Raw genomic sequence first — 19,474 nt, 5'->3', positions numbered from 1 at the left:
CAGAACAAGGTCACCTCGAGGAGAAGAATACTTGATATTATTCATTGACGATTTCTCCAGGTTTGTTTGGTTAGGACTTTTGAAGCACAAAGACGAAGCATTCGAAAAATTCAAATCCTTCAAAGCCTTGGTTGAAAATGAATCAGGTTACAAAATTAAGTGCCTCAGGTCCGACAGAGGTGGGGAGTTTACCTCAAATGAATTTTTTGATTTCTGTGAAGAAAATGGGATAAGAAGGGAATTCTCTACAGCTAGAACTCCTCAGCAAAATGGAGTTGTGGAAAGAATGAACAGAACAGTCCAACAAATGGCTCGTGCTATGCTTGATGAGTCTCGAACTCCCACAACTTTCTGGGGTGAAGCTGCATATGCTGCGGTTATTATTCTCAACAAAACAAACATCCGAGTGAACAACACTCAAACTCCTCATGAGCTCTGGTATGGTGAGACTCCTTCGGTAAAGCATTTCAAAATTTTTGGGAGAAAATGCTATATTAAGAATACTGATGAGCAACTTGGAAACTTGAACCTAGAGCAGATGAAGGCATTCTTCTTGGTTATTCTCCACACAGCAAAGCATATAAGTGCTACAATAAAAGACTTGGAAGAATTGTTGACAGCATTGATGTAGTGGTTGATGAAAAAGGATACATTCCTAGGCAAGTAAATCATGAAAACATCGAATAAAATGAAGACTACCCTCAAATACAGAATGATGAAGAAGAAGAACCTCAAGGAGCACTAGAGGAACCGATAAGGATAGAAGAGAAAACTCCATCCAGGTACGTTCAGAAGAATCATCCAGAATCTCAGATTTTGGGGCAGAAAGAAGCAGGTGTACAAACAAGAAGAACAATTGCAGAAGCTTCAAGCTATTTGGCATTACTCTCCTCCACTGAACCACAAAATGTAAGAGAGGCATGCAAAGATGAATGTTGGGTCAAAGCAATGGATGAAGAACTTGAGCAGATCGAAAAAAATAACACTTGGGAGTTGGTTCCGAGACCAAAGGATAAAAATGTTATAGGGACAAAATGGATCTTCAAGAATAAGTTGAATGAAAATGGGGAAGTAATTAGAAACAAGGCCACACTTGTTTGTAAAGGGTATGCCCAGCAAGAAGGAATAGATTTTGAAGAAACTTTTGCTCCTGTTGCAAGACTTGAGGCCATCCGAATGTTCCTTGCTCTCTCAAGCTTTCAAAAGTTCAAAGTATTTCAAATGGATGTGAAATCAGCCTTTCTGAATGGAGACTTAGAAGAAGAAGTATACATTGAGCAGCCAGATGGTTTCATTCTTGGAAATGATCCAAATCTTATATGCAGACTGAAAAAGGCTCTCTATGGTCTTAAACAAGCTCCAAGGGCTTAGTAGTATCGTTTGGACAAATATCTTCATCAACAAGGTTTTTCCAAAGGATCGGAAGATAGCAATCTTTATATAAAAATTGAAAATGACAAATTGCTAATACTTGTTGTGTATGTAGATGATATTATCTTTGGCAGCAATGAAGAAGCTATGAGTCAAAGCTTTGCCTTGGTGATGCAGAAAGAATTCGAAATGTCTTTACTTGGAGAACTGACATATTTTCTTGGATTGCAAATCCAACAAAATGAAGGAGGGATCTTCTTGTCTCAAACCAAGTATCTCAAGCAGATTTTGAAGAAATATGGTATGGAAGATGCAAAACCAATATGTACACCCATGGTCACAGGATGTAACCTCAGTGCAAATGATGAATCAGCAGCAGTGCATCAACCAACCTACAGATCTATGATTGGAAGTCTACTTTATTTGACAGGTACTCGACCAGACATCATGAATGCAGTGGGAATAGTTGGAAGATTTCAAGAAAATCCAAAGGAAACTCATCTTTAGGTAGTGAAGAGAATTTTCAAATATCTTCAAGGGACTCAAAAATATGGCTTATGGTATCCTAGAGATACAGATCTCACACTTCATGCTTATACAGATGTAGATTGTGCCAAAAGCGTGGATGACAGGAAGAGCACAAGTGGTGGTGCATTCTTTATGGGTTCCAGATTAGTATCTTGGTCCAGCAAGAAACAGAGTTCAATTTCTTTGTCTACAGCTGAAGCGGAATATGTGGCTGTTGCATCTTGCTGCACTCAACTCCTTTGGATGATGCAAACCTTGCAGGATTTTCAAATCACTTGTACACCACCTATCTCCATCTTATGTGATAATACAAGTGCAATCAGCATTTCAAAGAACCCAGTCATGTATTCAAAGACCAAGCACATACCAATCAAGTATCACTTTCTCCGGGAACAAGTGCTTGAACAAAAGGTCAATTTGGAGTATGTTCCTTCTAATGAACAAGTTGCTGATATATTCACCAAACCATTGCCCAGGGAGACCTTTGAATACCTCAGGCAAAAGCTGGGGGTTGTTGATGCATCATCTTGTTGTTGACTCTCTTCTGATTGTTGGTTGTACGCAAGGTTCATCTGGAGTATATGCATACATTTGTTGAGTTACGGATTGGTTGAAGATCGAATGGCACAGGTTCAGGGGGAGCATATAATGCATTGTTGGCATCAGGAAGTACAGAAGGAATATTGCTGCAATATGTCTCTATCTCTTTCATGGTCATTTATGGTGTTTGGTGGATTATGGTTTTTCTTGAAGAAATTTCTTTCCTTTGCAGATCTGGTTTATAGTTAGGGGGAGCATGTTCTTAGGGGGAGCATAACCCTTTGCCCTTGATGTCAAAGGGGGAGAATGACGTTGAGGATCTTGAGGTTGCCATCAAGTCCAAAGGGGGAGATTGTTGGCATTATGGTACAAGTATTGTACTTGATGGCAACTCACTCAAGTGGCAAAATTCTGTTCAGGCTCCCAAAATGATGAAAATTACGAGGTTCGCAGGTGAATGGTTCAAAAGGTGCGGACCCGTAGGTTCGTCGTTCATGAAGTGCGGTCATACTCGCAGGTTACCCGTTCAGAAAGTGTGGTCCCCCAGTTCACTCACTTCAAGGCAGAGAAGTGCGCTCACGTGGGGTTTCTTATGTTTGGCCCATGGTATTTAGCTCGTCATTCATGATCCTATGGTTTTGGCCCGTGGTATAGGATCTATTTTAGCCCCAGTTTGGATCCCTTGTATTGATCATTGATGGTTTTGTCCCATGGTGTGAATAAGGACTTGACTATAAATAGGGAAGGAGATCTCTTGGCTGAGACATCTTTGAAAGTTGAATATCCTAAGATCTGAATTTTGGGTTATCAGTTTTAAAAGCTAGATCTAAATCAAGGTAAAATTTAAAGGCGAATCTATTGCTAAGTCGTCATCTCTTGGGCGCATGATCAGATCTGTGGATCTGACTATTTGTGGTACATTGGAGGACTGTTAATTTGGCCCTAATCAGAGGTTCGCAGGTGATCTACAGCGTGAGTGTGGGGGTACGTAGTACAGAAGAGGGCGCAGTGCGGGTATATGCAGCGCAGCTGCAGGCACAGTGCGGGGTACGCAGTACAAAAGAAGACGAAGTGCGGGTATACGTAGCGCAGCTGAAGGTACAGTGTGGGGTACGCAGTACAGAAGAAGACGAAGTGTGGGTATACGCAGCACAGCTAAAGTCACAGTGCGGGGTACGCAGTACAGAAGAAGACGAAGTGCGGGTATACGCAGCGTAGCTGAAGGTGAAGTGCGGGTATCCGCAGGCTTATTTTGGTGAAGTTGCAGACCTGTTTTGAAATATTTGTTGGCTGCCTGTTTTCTATTTGCTGCTGTGATTTGGGTTTAGGTTACTGGAGTTGATTTTCTATTTACAACATTCTGAGAAGTTTGGGGTGGCTCATTGGTTTGATTGTATAAGGGGTTGGTTGATTCACATCTACTTGATGTTTATTTGATGTTCTTCGATCTAGTCTGAAAATTAATGAGAAGTGGTCCTTGAAAGAAAAGAAGTAGGGGGTTGTAGCTCCCTTCCAGGAGAGACTGGAAAACGAGAGAGGGTTTTAGCTCTCTGCAGGTTGCAGCCTGCGTACTGGTAAAGGACTGCACCAGAACAAAATCGTTGTAAAAGGAGTTTCTAATTGAAAGAAGATAGAGACATATTGCAGCAGGTGGTTTTCACCCACATTGGGTTTCCACCTTATATCTGGTGTTCTTTGGTGTGACTATCTGTTTTTCCTTTTTATGCTCATTATTTTATGACATACAATATCTGAAGAATAATTCAAAGTATAAATATATTGAAAAGAATTTGATAATACTGATTCACCCCCCCTCTCAGTATTATTTCCAACACCTCTGAGATACCCTCATTGGCTATTGACACAAGTATAGACATCTCTTCACAGCCACTACATGTATGAATATATTTATCTTCAGAAAATGAATATGTACATCTCATGTCTAAGTGACCCATCTCCTCACAATTATCACAGAACAATATCTTACCTTCAGAGAAACATGGTCTCTCATCCAGGTCTTCTTATTCACCATCCTTGGAGTGAAAATCAACAGTTTTCTCACAAGAAGAAATATCTTCAATATTTTGAGCATCTTTCCTTTTAGATTCCTTCTCATTTTTCTTCCTTTTCTTCTCATCACAAGCAACTACATGTTCAGGTTCACTACTTGAGCAACAAGGTTCTTTGACCTCCTCTTGAGCTATGTAGCTTTCTCCTGCATATAGACATTGCAATCTATCCAACATTTCGTTTTCTAATTCACAATGCCTCACTTTATTAGGATTTGACTTAGATAACCCTTCCATGCTGATTTCCTTGGCTTTATTAAACTCATTCCTCTCTCCATATATCATATAAAACCAAATTTATTCATTGACTACCATCAAGTAGTCTTCCATTTTGATCTCCCAGATCTCATAGTCTGATCCATTTAAAAATGCAGCACCTTCTGTTGTTAGCCAAACTTGATTAGCCATTATTTCCCTTTGATGGACCTTCTAGTGATTAAGCTATTCCTGAAGGAACTTGTCTTTGATACAAATTGTTTGAAACAATTATAATATTGAGGTGCGGGTGAATTAGTGTTAAGTCTAATTTAAACTTTTATGCCAATTTATCTTTACTCATTCAAACTTGGCATCCATTATATGAGAGTAGCCATTAACAAACCATAACAACATCCATGCCAACCAATACAAGCATACACATCATGAGAAGAAAACAAATGAGACACAAAGGTTTAACATGGAACCCCTTTAGGGAAAAAATCACCAAATCCTGTTGTTGTTATTGATGTAAAAATAAGAGCACCTACTCTATTACATCAATCTTTTTGTGAGACAACACTCACACGAAGCACCACCTCCATTTGGTTATTTTCTAGCACCCACTAGTCGGAAGCATGAACTGCATTTCGTTATTTTCTAGCACCCACTAGCAGGAAGCACCAAATCCATCTTTTTGTAGACATGTGATTAACCTACTCGAAGCACCAAATTCATGGATTTGTTGCAAGAACCAAATTCTAGCTCCTTAGATTTATGAAAGCACCAACTTGCAGGAGGCACCAACCCCCAAGCCTTCTCATACACCCACTAGAGATGGAAGCACAAACGTCTTGTATGTAGGCTCCAACCCACACTCAAAATAAAACTTACTTCTCACTATAACTGGAAGCCTCTCTGCTCGTTTTCAACTAGTTCTCCTCAGTAGGCTTTTGGCTCATGCAACACTTTGTCCTCAACACACTCTCTATAGCAACTTGTTGTTCTTCTTAACAACATTCACTAATACACAACTCATGTAACACTCTTCTATTCTCGACCCTCTACTCTCAACAACATACATTCAACACTCAACCTTCTTCTTCTGTTATGGCACTTTCAACCTCTTATGTTCCATAGGATCTCTCAGACTCTCAGATAGTAGCACAGGCTTTCTTGGGGTCTCTTTCCTCTACATAGGAACTCTCAGTCTCTCTCTATATCATAGGCTCACTTGGCCTCACACGGCAATAGAATCACACCCATAGATCTCTCCACACAACTCACTAAAAAACAATGTTGCTTCCCCCTAAGTTGCTCAACATAGTGTACCTAGTGATCAATGTTGTGTCTGTTAGCCACCACTCTCCCATTCACACTATCAAAGTGTACCTGTTCATAACTTTGCCATCCTGCTGTTGCATTTTATTTCTTGAATTATTCCGCTGTGATCAATGTTGCCTCTGTTAGCCACACTCTGTCATTCACATTTCCTGAGTGTACTCTTGTATGGATTTTTCGTCTTGCTGTTGTGTCTCTTGATTGAATTTTTCCACTGCATTAAACATGATAATGATCATCTAAGTGTCCCCATGCTGAGACATAAATCCTTAGTCGATATTGTATACTCTAACAAGGATCTTTTCCACTCAGGACATACTTCTGAATTGTCGTCCAGAGACTAACACGTACCTCAGGAATGACTCTCCTTTGTGTAATCAAATCTTTTGTTTTGAGGCTTTGTTCTTTAATCCCCTGTAGAGTGCATGCAAGATAAGGGATGGCTTGTCTCAGCTCATGATATACTCTATTATTTCATTATGTGAAACGATGGTCCAATCTGTTCTTCAAGCTAGGAATTTCTGCAGTTTCCATTATTCCAACATCCAACTACTCTTTAACTCTCTGAGCTTCTAACTCATCGATATTTATAGTCTTTATTACTCCTGCAACACCAACTCTTCTATTCATATTAACTTTTTCATTCATCCTTCATACACCTTTGTGCTACAATCTCAGAGCCTGATATATCATAACTTTTATTAAGTTGATGTTAGGAAATTATGATATCCTGAAATTATGAGCCTCACCTCTAGCTGATTTTTCTTTTCCTCTTTATCATTTTTCCGCCATGGGATTGGGTGTTGTGACTGATGACTTCATACACCTTTGTACTGGGATTCAGAGCCCTGTATATCATAACCTTATTAAGGCTGGAAATTATGAAATCATGAGATTCCCATATTTGCCTTTAGCCCCTTTTGCTTTATTTGTCAATTTAATTGTCTTAAATTGATTACATAAAATATCAATCGGAGTTAGTAAACTTGTGAAGTGAAAGTGCACAATATATTTTAGAAGCCCTTTTTATTAAATTGGATTATTAATATGAATGATTGAGTTATTGAAAATTTATTTCTAATATTTGTTTTATATTTCCTATTTCAAAATGAAATCAGCATTCCTATATAGTGAAATGAAACTAAAGAAAACTTCTTACTTGAAAAATGGAACCATAGTAAAATCACACTAGCAGAATGAAACTATAAAGAATTCACACTCACAAAATAAAATCACTCTCGCCAAATGAAACTAAACTAAACTCACACTTGCAAAAATAAAATTGAGTAAATTCACACTATCTTATTAAAGAAACTAAATTCATCTATTGCAGTACACATCTAAATTTCCAAAAGCAGAGTTACCTATCTATTGATCTATCATTCTTACATAAACCAAAATATGAAATTGAATTCTAAAAACTCATGCTTGAAAATGAAACATTGTAGGAATATTCATAAAGCAATCCACTCATATACTAAAAGGAAATACACTCGTGCTGAAAGGAAAATCACTCTTAATTTAAAATGAAGCTATGAAGCATCCTATGATAAAAATCATTACTTTGCAACTATCAATTCAATCTACTTAAGAATGATAATGGAAAAGCACGTGAACACAAATAGATGGCTATATTAATTGATGAAAGGAAGGCATATAAATGAATATATCTAAGGAAGCATGTAAATGACTAAATCTAATGATCAAAGAAAGCATGTAAATAACTGTAATAAGAGACAACTGAAACTACATCAAATGATAATGAAAACATGATAAAAATTACAACAATTAATAATAGAAAAAACATGTAAATGCAAAACCTTCACTATTTGCAAGGGACCTCCACAAACAAGCAGTATCAAAGCTTTAAACAATCAGTCAGCCATGCATTAGAACTTCTAGATGTATTCCTCATTAACAAAGTAAAAGAAACAAAGATTTCAAATTAATACTGTTGCATATAAAAATTAACCTCCTCCTCTTTGTTTCAATGGAGGGTTTATATAGGGGTTACAATGTAACTTCATGGAGATTCATATGGCTAAAGATGATAATTAAATCAACACCTAATTGCCATGAATTTGATGAAGCACAATCCATTCCAACCTCTATTTGATTGACTGGGTGTTTATTGACACATGTGTTCATCATTTGCTCACACAACATGTAAAATAGGGTTCCAAAGAACCTATAATATATCCCAAATTGCAATGAATTTTGGAAAACTGCTCATAATAAAATTAACTCAGACTGTTTTGAAAAAACACATGTTTTGGTTTTCCGAGATTTGCTTTAATTTTCTAGAAAAAAAGAGTTTTAAGTTGACTGGTCAAAACTGCTATGATTTTCCCTTGATCTTTTCCTAGAGGTCCACATGTGTGATCTGGGTGGAATTTGACCAATCACAATCCATATTGGAGCTTCTAGAAACAATGTCCATGTGTCGGATTTCATTCTAGAGTGGTGCTACTACCTCAACCATGGAGGTAGCTACAAAAACTTGACAAATCTGCAACAACTTGAACTTGCTAAACTGTCATTAGTAAAACCATGCAAAATTCTTCTTAATTCATTAAAAATAATGGAAATAATAATAATAAACCATGTAAACATGTATGCGGAAATTTGGTGCGTTTTATGGAGGAATATGGTTAAAAATGCTAACAATGGATGAATGGAATGATGTAAAATGGATAGTTTGATTAATGGAATTATGACAATTTGGAAGCCCAACATTGCCCCACACCGAATATTTTGCATTTCCTCCTGAAAATAAAACATTGCAAAGTTTCATAATCCAACTGGTTCCTTGCATTCCTTTATTTTTTCATTTCAACTACATCCTTGACCAAAGCTCTAAGAGAGAAATATTGACCCTCTATTAAGATGCACTTTTCTCTCTCAGTTTTTCAAGATTACAGATCTGTAGCATAACTCTTTGTTTCCACATTTACTTATTGTGTCATAAGAAAGAAGAGTTACCCATCCTCCCTTGAAATACTAATAAGTTGACGTCTTCACGTACTAGGTTGCGCATGGATGCTATAAAGGTAGAAGCAATGTTTGTTGATTTTTTCTTCTCCAATAAAACAAACATCCCTGCATTACTTATTAACTCCTTGCACATTATCATATACAACTTGTGTGAAGGGAAAGGGTGCCCACAAAGTAGCACATCCAAGTACATTTTCATTGTTGTCAAAGCCTTTGCAAATTCATGTTTTTTTTTTTAATATAACTCTTTCAATAACTTGGAAACTATTTATGAGGTTCTTGTCACTACTGAGTTATGCACAATTTGTTCAATCCTTGGTAGAATGTCATATTGTGAAGAACACATCAAGACTCTTACTACATCCATATAATGTGTTTTCCCTCCTTGTGAAATTCATCCCATTAGCATGGTCGAACATGATCATAAATTGCAACCCATAATGCTAGTCTTCTTATCATCCATGCATAGATTTTTTTTATTTTTATTTTTTTTCTTTTCTTTTATAGAAACCATTCCTACTTCAACAATGTTATCAAATAGCTTCTTCAAGAAATCACAAACTATTGAAATAAGAAGACTTTCCAATGTGAAGCTTTGACAAAATGAGTTGTATATAACACAAAATAAGAGTTGCAGGCGAGAGTTGTACAATTTATCAAAGCCTAAAATATACTTTCAAGTGATTTCAAGAGTGTGAACAAAGACAAAGCCTTCTTGAAATCTACTTCTTCTTGTGGCTTTGTACTCATCATTTATTGGCTTCCATTAGAAATATGAAGATGAACAATATGACACATAATCCAAATGGCCCATTTAATTTTTGATCATGTGTTACAACCATGCACTATGAAGGTTCATTAAGAAAATCATCTCCACATTTGAATTAGTCTCATATGAAGGCCAAAACGGTCAAATTGTTCATCAAGAAGATATGAATAATTTTATATTGCCGCAAGAAGAGAAAGTTAAACACAAGAATGGTGGGAGACAACATAATTACTAGGGCAAACATAAGACCTTATGAAGGAAAAGATTATGCAATCATGGGATGGGGTTCAACCATAACAAGGTTTGTAGAGTATCCAATAAGAGATGAATGTTGGAAACAATTATTGGGATTGATTATGCATGCAAAGTAGAATATGAATGGAAGATTGAGAAAATGGTTTGAAGAATGTGGATATGATAGGGTGAAATACATAGATCACATGTTTTATAATAGCTTTCTTATTACAATTTCCAATTTTTTTAACAAATTAAAAAGTTTAAGGCTAGTTTTACCTCAAGTTTATCTTTTGGAATTGGAGAAGAGAACATGATCTGATGGCTGATTTGGTGTTGACTTGGCTCAAGTACTCTGCTCCATGATGCGTTGACCTCTACTTTGACCTTGCTCCACAAAATGTATCTTTTTCATGTAGCATACTTGTTTTTCCCATTTATCTCAAATGGTAAATCAGATTCTCTTGAAATTTTTTGAGATTGTTACCATTAATATTATGCATCTTCCCACAAAAGATCTTGGCCAATGGGTGCACAGATTTCGAGAAAATTGAGAAATGGCTGTAGGTGAAAGTGACCAATTTCTTGAAAAATACACACTGAAATTTCTTGAAATTTTGTGTATTTATTTAACCTACCTCAATGCATTTACCATAAAAATTTCAGGACCAACGGATGCACGGTTTGCAAGATATGGTGAAATCAATTTCTGCCCTAATTGACCCTTCACGTTGCCCAATGTTGCAACAAAAACAATGCCACGAATTCATTTTAAGTCAAAATTGAGTGCTTCAAAACGGAAATGGTGTTTTTTAACCTTTTTTAATGCCTCGTGCCTTCAGAATCCCATTTTGATGAAGAAAAGTCATTTTTATGCAAAAATACCGAAATATGGCCTAATCTGTCCAAAATTGTGAAAAATGAAAATCCACCTTTAAAACCCGCTGAAAGGTCCTGAAAAATTACACTTTTTGGAATTCTGCCTGTGACTTACTCAATTTATCATATTCTGAGAAAACCCAGAAGCTATTTTTTTTTTCTATTTTTGCTCCAATCTCTTGCAATATTTATCCCAAGAATACCTCAGGAACAAGCTACTACAACAAAAAGAGGTTGGTTCAATAGTAGTTGTAGAAACTGCAACTTTCCGTAGTTGTTGCAGAAAATGTCAATTTTTTCGGAAAGTAGTTTTCTCCGAGTTGGAACTTCTTATTTGGATTGTTTATTGCATCTTGAAGTAGAAACCATGATACATAATGCATAATGATGGAAATAGGCCAAAATTTATTGTTTTGCTTGAAAGTGAAATGAATGAAAATGTGTTGTAATCATGCCATCATGCTGTTGTTGAATGAAAAAAATATGAACATGCTGCTACAAGAAACCAATAAAATATACTGCTACAAGTTGTTGTTGATTCCATAAAACTATTAGTCTTCATCCAAAACCAAAAATCATGGTACAATTCTTACCATATGAATGAATGTGCCAAAGTCAAGCATGGAAATGAATCATTGGATTACCGATCATTAATGAAAATCGTTAACCAATGTGAGACAACCAATTGATAATGTAAATAAGTGTCAAGGTACTTGAGTGCATCTTAACAGGGACGAATGACTGTGTTGAAGTTGAGCTCCCTGCAAGATTTGACAATCAAGAGACATTGTTGTATTCCCATTGTTGTCAACAAGGAGGCTTGCAATTGATGTATGCAAATTCCAAGGCACTCCAAATAATCTCTGATCTTGATCCCATAAAAGGTGCTAAGGTTGATGGGACAAGATCTGTTGAAAGGTGGACCTTAAGGAATCCTACATCAACCAACTCGAACATAGAACCAAAAATGATTTTAAGAACCATAATAAAATATTGAAACCATCATAAAATCCCAAACTTATTATGAAATTTGCTTGCCAGTTGCTTGGTTTTCAATAAAACCTCATGTCCAATTACGCCAACAAGCTGGTTTTCACAATAGGACTTATTTTTCTCTTTACTTTTTTTTATAATATTTTTTATTTTTTATATGTCCTACTCTACTTGAAAAATAAATCTCATTCAAGCATATGAATACTTCCAATGGAACCATGTGTGTAACAAGATGATAGATAAAATCATATGCAGGTTTGAAATATACTCTTTAATATGTACCAGAATATGAGAGACCAACTACCTTGATTGAGATGATGTTAGAAGATACTGAAGAATGGAATACTGGGATCCAATGACTGTCTTAAACCAAGATTCAATGTAATATTGTCTCCCTTGGCTTCTTGATATCATGCCATGCAAGTCTTCAAAGATGTGAGCTCCATTCATAGAATTTGGTGATCGGCATGCAAGAAACTTTTTATTCTCAGGTTCCAACAACTGCCCTTTATGGATAAGTATCCATGATTCTTGGACCTTATCTGAATCTTCTTCTTCTTCTTCTTGTTTTTTCAATGGGAGTCGATGAATAATTTTGTAATACCTCAACATTGTAAGTGGATAGAGGTGTTTTATTGTTGGGGATATGAAATGGATGTGCACGTAGTGGAGTGGGAACAGATTTTTGGGGTCCTTGTGTTGGTGGTAATGGGAAAGGTTAAATTGTGGTCAACTGAGGGTGATATTGATTTTGTGGTGGAGGTGAATGGTATGGATAACATTGATAATGGTATTGAGGACAGTGAGGAAAATATTGAGGATATGGTGGATTTCCTCTGTAGGGCCTTTGCCAACTTTGTTTCCAAGATTGGTGTTGAGGTTGGGATGGACAAGGTTGCAAAGGAAAGGGTGTATTCCAATTACCTTTGGACTGTTGTGAATAACCTTGAAATTGTGCATAAGGATATTGTATAATATTGGGTTGATGAAGCTTGCATAGCCCTCTTGGAGCTACATAACAAAGTTGTTCTTTTACATGATTCGCTCCATTATCCTTCTGGAAAATTTCCTTCAACCTTGGTAATGAGGGATAATCTTTATTAGTACGTGATCTTGCAAAATTTTTACAAATTTTTAATGTTATCAAGTGGACATTCATGCAAAGAATTTTTCTTTCTAAATTTAGGGAAAAATATAAATTAAGCAACATTCTCAAATTTTTTCTTGCTTTGTAGTCTTAGCATATCAGTTTTCTCATTTAAATTACTAAGAATTTCTAGGAAATTGTTAACTTCAGTTTGACTTACCAATCCTGATGCCGACTTACTTACTCTTTCCATAACTGGATTTTGAGGGGATCTTACATACTTTGTTTTTCCTCTTGATATGTTCTTGCACAGTTCACAAATATCTTGAAATGACAATTGAGAGACATCTCCTTCTCCCACCATATTAAGAAGATCAATCCATTCATCCTTTATAACATTTAGTAGGAGAGATTTTAATGTGTCTGATCCTAAATTATACAATTTAGATATTTTGATATTATAAGTAAATCTGTCCACTAAGTCTTCTAGGTTTTCATCCTCTTTTTGGTTCATCTTAAAGACTTCATTTCTAAGGTCATGATGTCTGTAATAATCTTTATATTTTTCCAAAAATACTCTTTTCATATCATCCCATGTCCTTATTATTTCTAGGAAAAATAGTGTCTATTCAGAGCTGCTAGTCCCACTAAGATGGGTAGCTATCTTAGAAACAAAAAATTCAAAGTAACTTGTGTTTTCCTTTATGAGAGATAGATGAGAGAGAAGTAGAGAGCACCAACCTTAGTCTTTCGCTTGGCTCCTTACTTGTTTCCTCTCTCCCTTGATAGAGATTTGCCACTCCTTCCTCACTTGTCCCGCTTCAAAGAACACCTGTAGAGTCAAAGCAACAAAATACCATCAAAGCATAGAGATATATAACCATAAACAATATAGGATCAGATGTACATTAACCATACAAATGCATACACAAATACAAGATTCAGAAATATACAAGTATATGGAGGAAAACTCAAATAGCTTTATTGATAGAGGTAGTAGAAGAGAGGATTATAACCCAGCTGTCTGATCCAGCACCATCCTCCCAGCATGAAAGCCCTCTTCACCTCATGAAAAGCTAGATCACCCAACAATACAATGTTTCACTCAGAAACCAACAACACTTCCTTACAAAATAAAAAATTCTAGCCCCTGATCTCTGAGATGAGGGATCCATATATAGATATTTGCAGGGGGGTGAGTTAGCTTCTAGGATTTTGATTAGTGTCATTTCACTGATAGTTCTTGGTTCCACTTGGAGATTTCATGATCTCTTACTCATCCCTGGGTGAATTCAGAGAGGCAAGTGTCATATGAGCGGTTTCTAGAAGATTCTCTGGGTTTCCAGCTAGCAAACTGCCTTCGCCATTTGTTTGCTCTCACTCATTGCACCCTACAGAAGGGCTTTTTAGTATGCATCGCACCCTCTATGTGTAGAAGGTGAGATGCATCGCACCCTCAACATGGAGCAGTCTGTATGGTCCAGTTTTGACCAATTTTGAGCAGTTTTTCAGGGATAACTTCTGGGAAATGGTTTAATCAGTTGACCTTGATCCTTTAGGGTATCAGACAACACTTTTAGGGGTTTATAAGCCCTTATTTTATAGATATATGTGATTGGGGTTACAGTGCCCAAATATGTCTATAACAGTTGCCCCCTAAAGCATGAGGTCGTAAATCTTCTGATGTCAATTGAAATGCTTTATCATGAGGATCCGAGGTTTTTCGAATTCGAAGGTGACCTGTAATAAGATACAATACAATACATTATCTTCATAATATTTTCATGATCTAGCTAAGGCGGGCATTCCCATCCTCAACTTTATAAATTCATTTTCATGTACATAGGACAGACAATTGTCTGTGTGGCAAACTGATGATTCTGGTAGAGCCATCATCCCTTAGCTTAGATGATTATCTGTGAAACTATGGAGTGCAATGATGTCTTTATTTTCCTAAATACATCACAACCCAGATGTATGAAACTAGATACGGGGTCTTCAAAATCGTTCAATCTTCACCCGAAGTACAAGTTGATCCATGTGAAAAGGTATTCTGATGTCAAACATGGAAAGACATCGCCTGATTACAAGCCAATGATGTAAGCTGTTAATAGGCGTGAGAGGAATCAATGATAATGATAATGACCCTCAAGGTACTGCATTACAATTCACGTGGTGTGAATACATGAGTTGATGTCGAACACCACGCAAAATCTTTCGGTCAAAGGCCATTGATGTAAACTTGTTGCCGGAAGTGAGAAACTTGCCATTGAGGCATGCAAGTTTCAAAGTACTGAAAGGGTTATTCCTAAGTCAACTTCTTGGATAATGAGTTGATGTTGACAAGAAGTGACCCATCCTAGGAGGGCCTTAATGAATCCTACATCTATGACATGAAACGGAGCAAATGATTTTGTGGAGGTGAAAACGATTTGATGATACAAGGTTCAGGGTGGCGGTCATGAAAAATGGAGTGTGAAGGTATTGCAGTGGATGAGGCATAAGCTGGGTTGGTGAATTCTCTGAGTGACTTCTCTTGAACATATCGGCGACACTGAAATGGATTGGTAGCGTTAACCCCAACATTGGATGGTATGGAGGACCAATGGTGATATGACCGGTGAACGGAATAACCCAACCCGACTCAATCATGGTGATGGAGTGAAAGTGTCATGTTCAAGAGCGACCTACTACCAATGAAGTTTTTCAAGTTTTCTTCCCAATTTTTCCCCAGTAATTGTTGACCAGTACCTATTTATTTTTGTCAAGCTTGAGGAGGATAACATATGCTTGTTCTATAATTTTCCCTTCGGGAAAACTTGTCGCTACGTTTTAGCGAGCCTAGCGACAGTGAAACTCGCTCTTGTTCATATGAACAATTTTGTCGCTATTGTTTTAACAAGTTTAATGACAAAGATAACTCAATCCTTTTCAGTTTTAGAGAGTCTGAAAAGAGACGGAAAGGAAACTTCAGTAGTCATTTTTCGTAGTATAATCCCTTAAGTCTGAAAAAGTATAAAATAATACGAAAGGGATGACTTTTCTGATCACTTTAGTGAGCCAAAGAAGACAAGCGCTCGATCTTTTTTTGCAGTGATCCCTCAGGTCCAAAAAGATTAAAATACAAGAGGGATGGCACTTCCAATCACTTTAACGAGCCGAAGAGGTCAATTGCTCGGTAATCTTTTCATATTTTACGAGTCTAAAAATAGCTTAAAAGAGACTCGTTTTTGAGGAACGAGTGATGTTTTCAGGTAGCAGCTAGTTCCAGGTAAGTTTGGAACTTTTGAATCATGACAGTGTAAAGAAGGTGGCTAATAGAATCACTTGTTGCAGTTGTTCCTCAAAAGGGTAAACAATCAAGTGGAGGCGAATGATCAGCTAAAAAGTGGAGGTGATGGTAAGAACACGACCAAGGCTCAAAAGCCGATAGCAATGTGATCACAAAGGTTATTCACTGAAGGTGGGTTCATTTTTTAATGAGCTTGAACTCTGGGGAAACATATGCTCATTGCTAGGTTTATTTTTTAACAAGCTTGAACTTTGCGTAAACCTACTCGTGATAATAGTCAGAGATGTTCAATTCACTGTTAACACTATGTTCTTTTGACGATCGTACTACCTATTCAATTGCTCCATTAAATTGATTAGAAATGTAAATACATGCTTGAAAAATGGGTTAAAAACTAACATATTACTTGAATTAAATGAACAGTAACATAAAAGTAGTTTTACCTCTCATTTTTACCATTTCATTCAAATTTGGGATTGTTGCAGCTCTGGAAGTGTTTTCCCCCTCGATTTTCATCAGCTGATTCCGGGAGATTTGGTGGATTATTTTCGGTGCCGTCTGGACCAGGTAGGAGCTAACCCTGAGCTCTTCAATTGCATTCTTTCCTTTTCTGATTCTGAGCATCTTTTCCTGCTTTTCTGGGCCTCAAGGGTTTGAAAATTTCGTTCTCTCCCCATCGCACCTAGTATACATCGAAAGGTACGATGCATACTGAGCTAGCCATTGGCTAGTCAGTATGCATCCCACTCTGTACACAACTAGGGTGCGATGGGTGCAAGGAGGAAAGTTTATGCACTATTTTTTCATGGAAATTTTTCCTGTTTTTGCCCAAATCAAGATCCTAATTCTTCCCTTGTTTGTTTTTCAGAGATTCATCAGATCAAGATGGTCATTACATGGTGTGAATGCAAGCACGAAGAAGAGTATATGATTGCCTTACATGATTCGGGTACGGTTACTGCATTGCAAAACTGTGGCTTGCTCAAATTCTTCTACATATCCAACATGAGGCAACAAATCAATTTGTTGCAATATCTTCTCGATGCATGGGATCCTACCAACCAAGTGTTCCAGATTAGAGGTAAATCCATCCCTTTGACTGTTGAGGATATCTACTTCTTGACTAGTTTATCGAGGTGTGGTGCCCCTCTCTCACTATCAGGATCCGCCCATGGGGGTGAATTCGTGAGGGATTACAATCGCCGATTCTGTAGAGATGGATCTCAGCTGAGCAGGGATGGCAAGATCAGTATTTGAGATGTCACTGACCGGTCCTTGAGGACTATCTTATTGACCTTTGCTAGATTGGCTAGTAATGCGGCTCTTCACTTGGCCAACAGGTCCTATATGCAGTATGCCTTGGAATGCCTTGAACCAAAGGTATACAAATGGTGTGATGCAGTACTTATGGTTATAAAAGAACAACTTACCAAGGTGAAGAATAGAAGATCCAAGAACTTTGGTTATGGTTCTATTCTGACCGCTTTTTCCTTGGAGAGGATCCCATTGATGCGGCCACAGTACATTTCACTCAGACTGCCAGCACCGACAGAACCACAGATGCAGAGATGGGTTGATCTTATGGCTAGAAATTCTAGTCAGTCGCAGATTTCATTCCCTGGTGCCTTCTTTGAGTGGTTCAACTGTCAGTAGATGGTTTATTCCAAGTACCCATATGTTGGGATGGATTTCCGGGGTGACCCATATTTGGTGCTGCCGGCCGGTGAGCAGTGGGGTGTTATAGATAAAAATATATGACTATATCTCTATTTATTGCTTTTATAATGTTATTATGTTATAAAGACTAATCAAACTCATATATTTGTGCAGATATTGGACCAGTGTGACCAACAGTGCGTCCGAGGGTAGTAGCTACCCTTCTAGCAGGAGAGACTGTAGGGAGGTTTGTCCTTCATGATCTAGACGTAGCCGAGACCCTTGCAGTATTGTAGGATCAGATCGAGGGTCTCACCCTTGGTATTCCAGATGTGAGGACCAATGAGTTATCTCTGAGATTACAGCACCATACTACTGGCGTGCTGAGTCAATGGACTAGGCTCTTACGTATGATCCCACAGGCAGTGACTTGTTATCACCAGCACCATTAGTCTAGGGTGCTTTCTTGCATTTTTGAGTTTTTGGGTCGTATGGCCGATTTTTTCCTGGATACAGAACATTTTGTAAAAACTACAAATAGTTATATATATTTTTTATTTTCAGAGCTTTATTTTGGTTAAGTTATATGATCTTGATGCAAATGTTGATTGAAATTCTTTTTCTTTTATAAATGCTGCAAATGTCTATCTAACACATGATTTGCTAATGAATCAGTTAATGTGTTTAAGTTTTTGGAAATGTGTTGATATTGAATAGAATCAAACTGCCTTTCCAAAATCCTAACCCTTAGGAACATACAACAGATAGCTGGATTCCGAATGGAATAGATACCAGTAAGCTGTAGGATGATGAGTTGTGAGTCTAGCATGACAACAAGTTGGTGTATGCCATGTGTGATGGCATCATAGAGAAGCTCTATCAACGCGCTATACTCAGCGATGTTGTTCATTGACTGACCAATACATACCCCTCTAAAACTCACTAACTTGCCGCTTGGATAAAAAATGGCCCAAGTTACAGAAGATAGATTCCGCATAGTATGACTAGCTCCATCGGCATATCCAAAAAATGATTCCAATAGGTCCAACATCTGCGACAAATGCAAAAGTGGATTACCTAACCAAAACGATCACTCTTGACGAAAACAAAAACATAACAAAAGCATATAAAGAGATTACTACACTTAGTCAAGCATAGTAATGCTTAAGGTACAACCTGTTTTGGGGTTGCGACAGTGGAATCCCATCATAATCTACTAGCTCGTAGGCTCCTTTTGCTAAGACTCGCTTAACAATGTAGGGACCCATCCACAATTATTGGAACTTACTTGCTCCCAATTTATCGGATTCCTGATCGTAAAGTAAGACCAGGTCACCTTCTGAGAAGACACGGGGTTTGACATTCTTATCAAATATCACCTTGACTTGTTTCTTATGAGCTTCATTAGCCAAGGCGGCGTCATGATAGGTTTCATCCAATTGGATTAATTCCAAGAAACGAGCCTCTTCCTCTGAAGTTCCGGGGAGAAGCCAACTGCGAGCTTGAGAGATGAAATTTCACACTGA

The sequence above is a fragment of the Pinus tabuliformis genome, chromosome 2_2, assembly GCF_031772625.1.
Source record: "Pinus tabuliformis cultivar Carrire ecotype Pingquan chromosome 2_2, CPIR1, whole genome shotgun sequence".
Lineage (NCBI taxonomy): Eukaryota > Viridiplantae > Streptophyta > Pinopsida > Pinales > Pinaceae > Pinus > Pinus tabuliformis.
Note: the sequence above shows the minus strand (reverse complement) of the source record.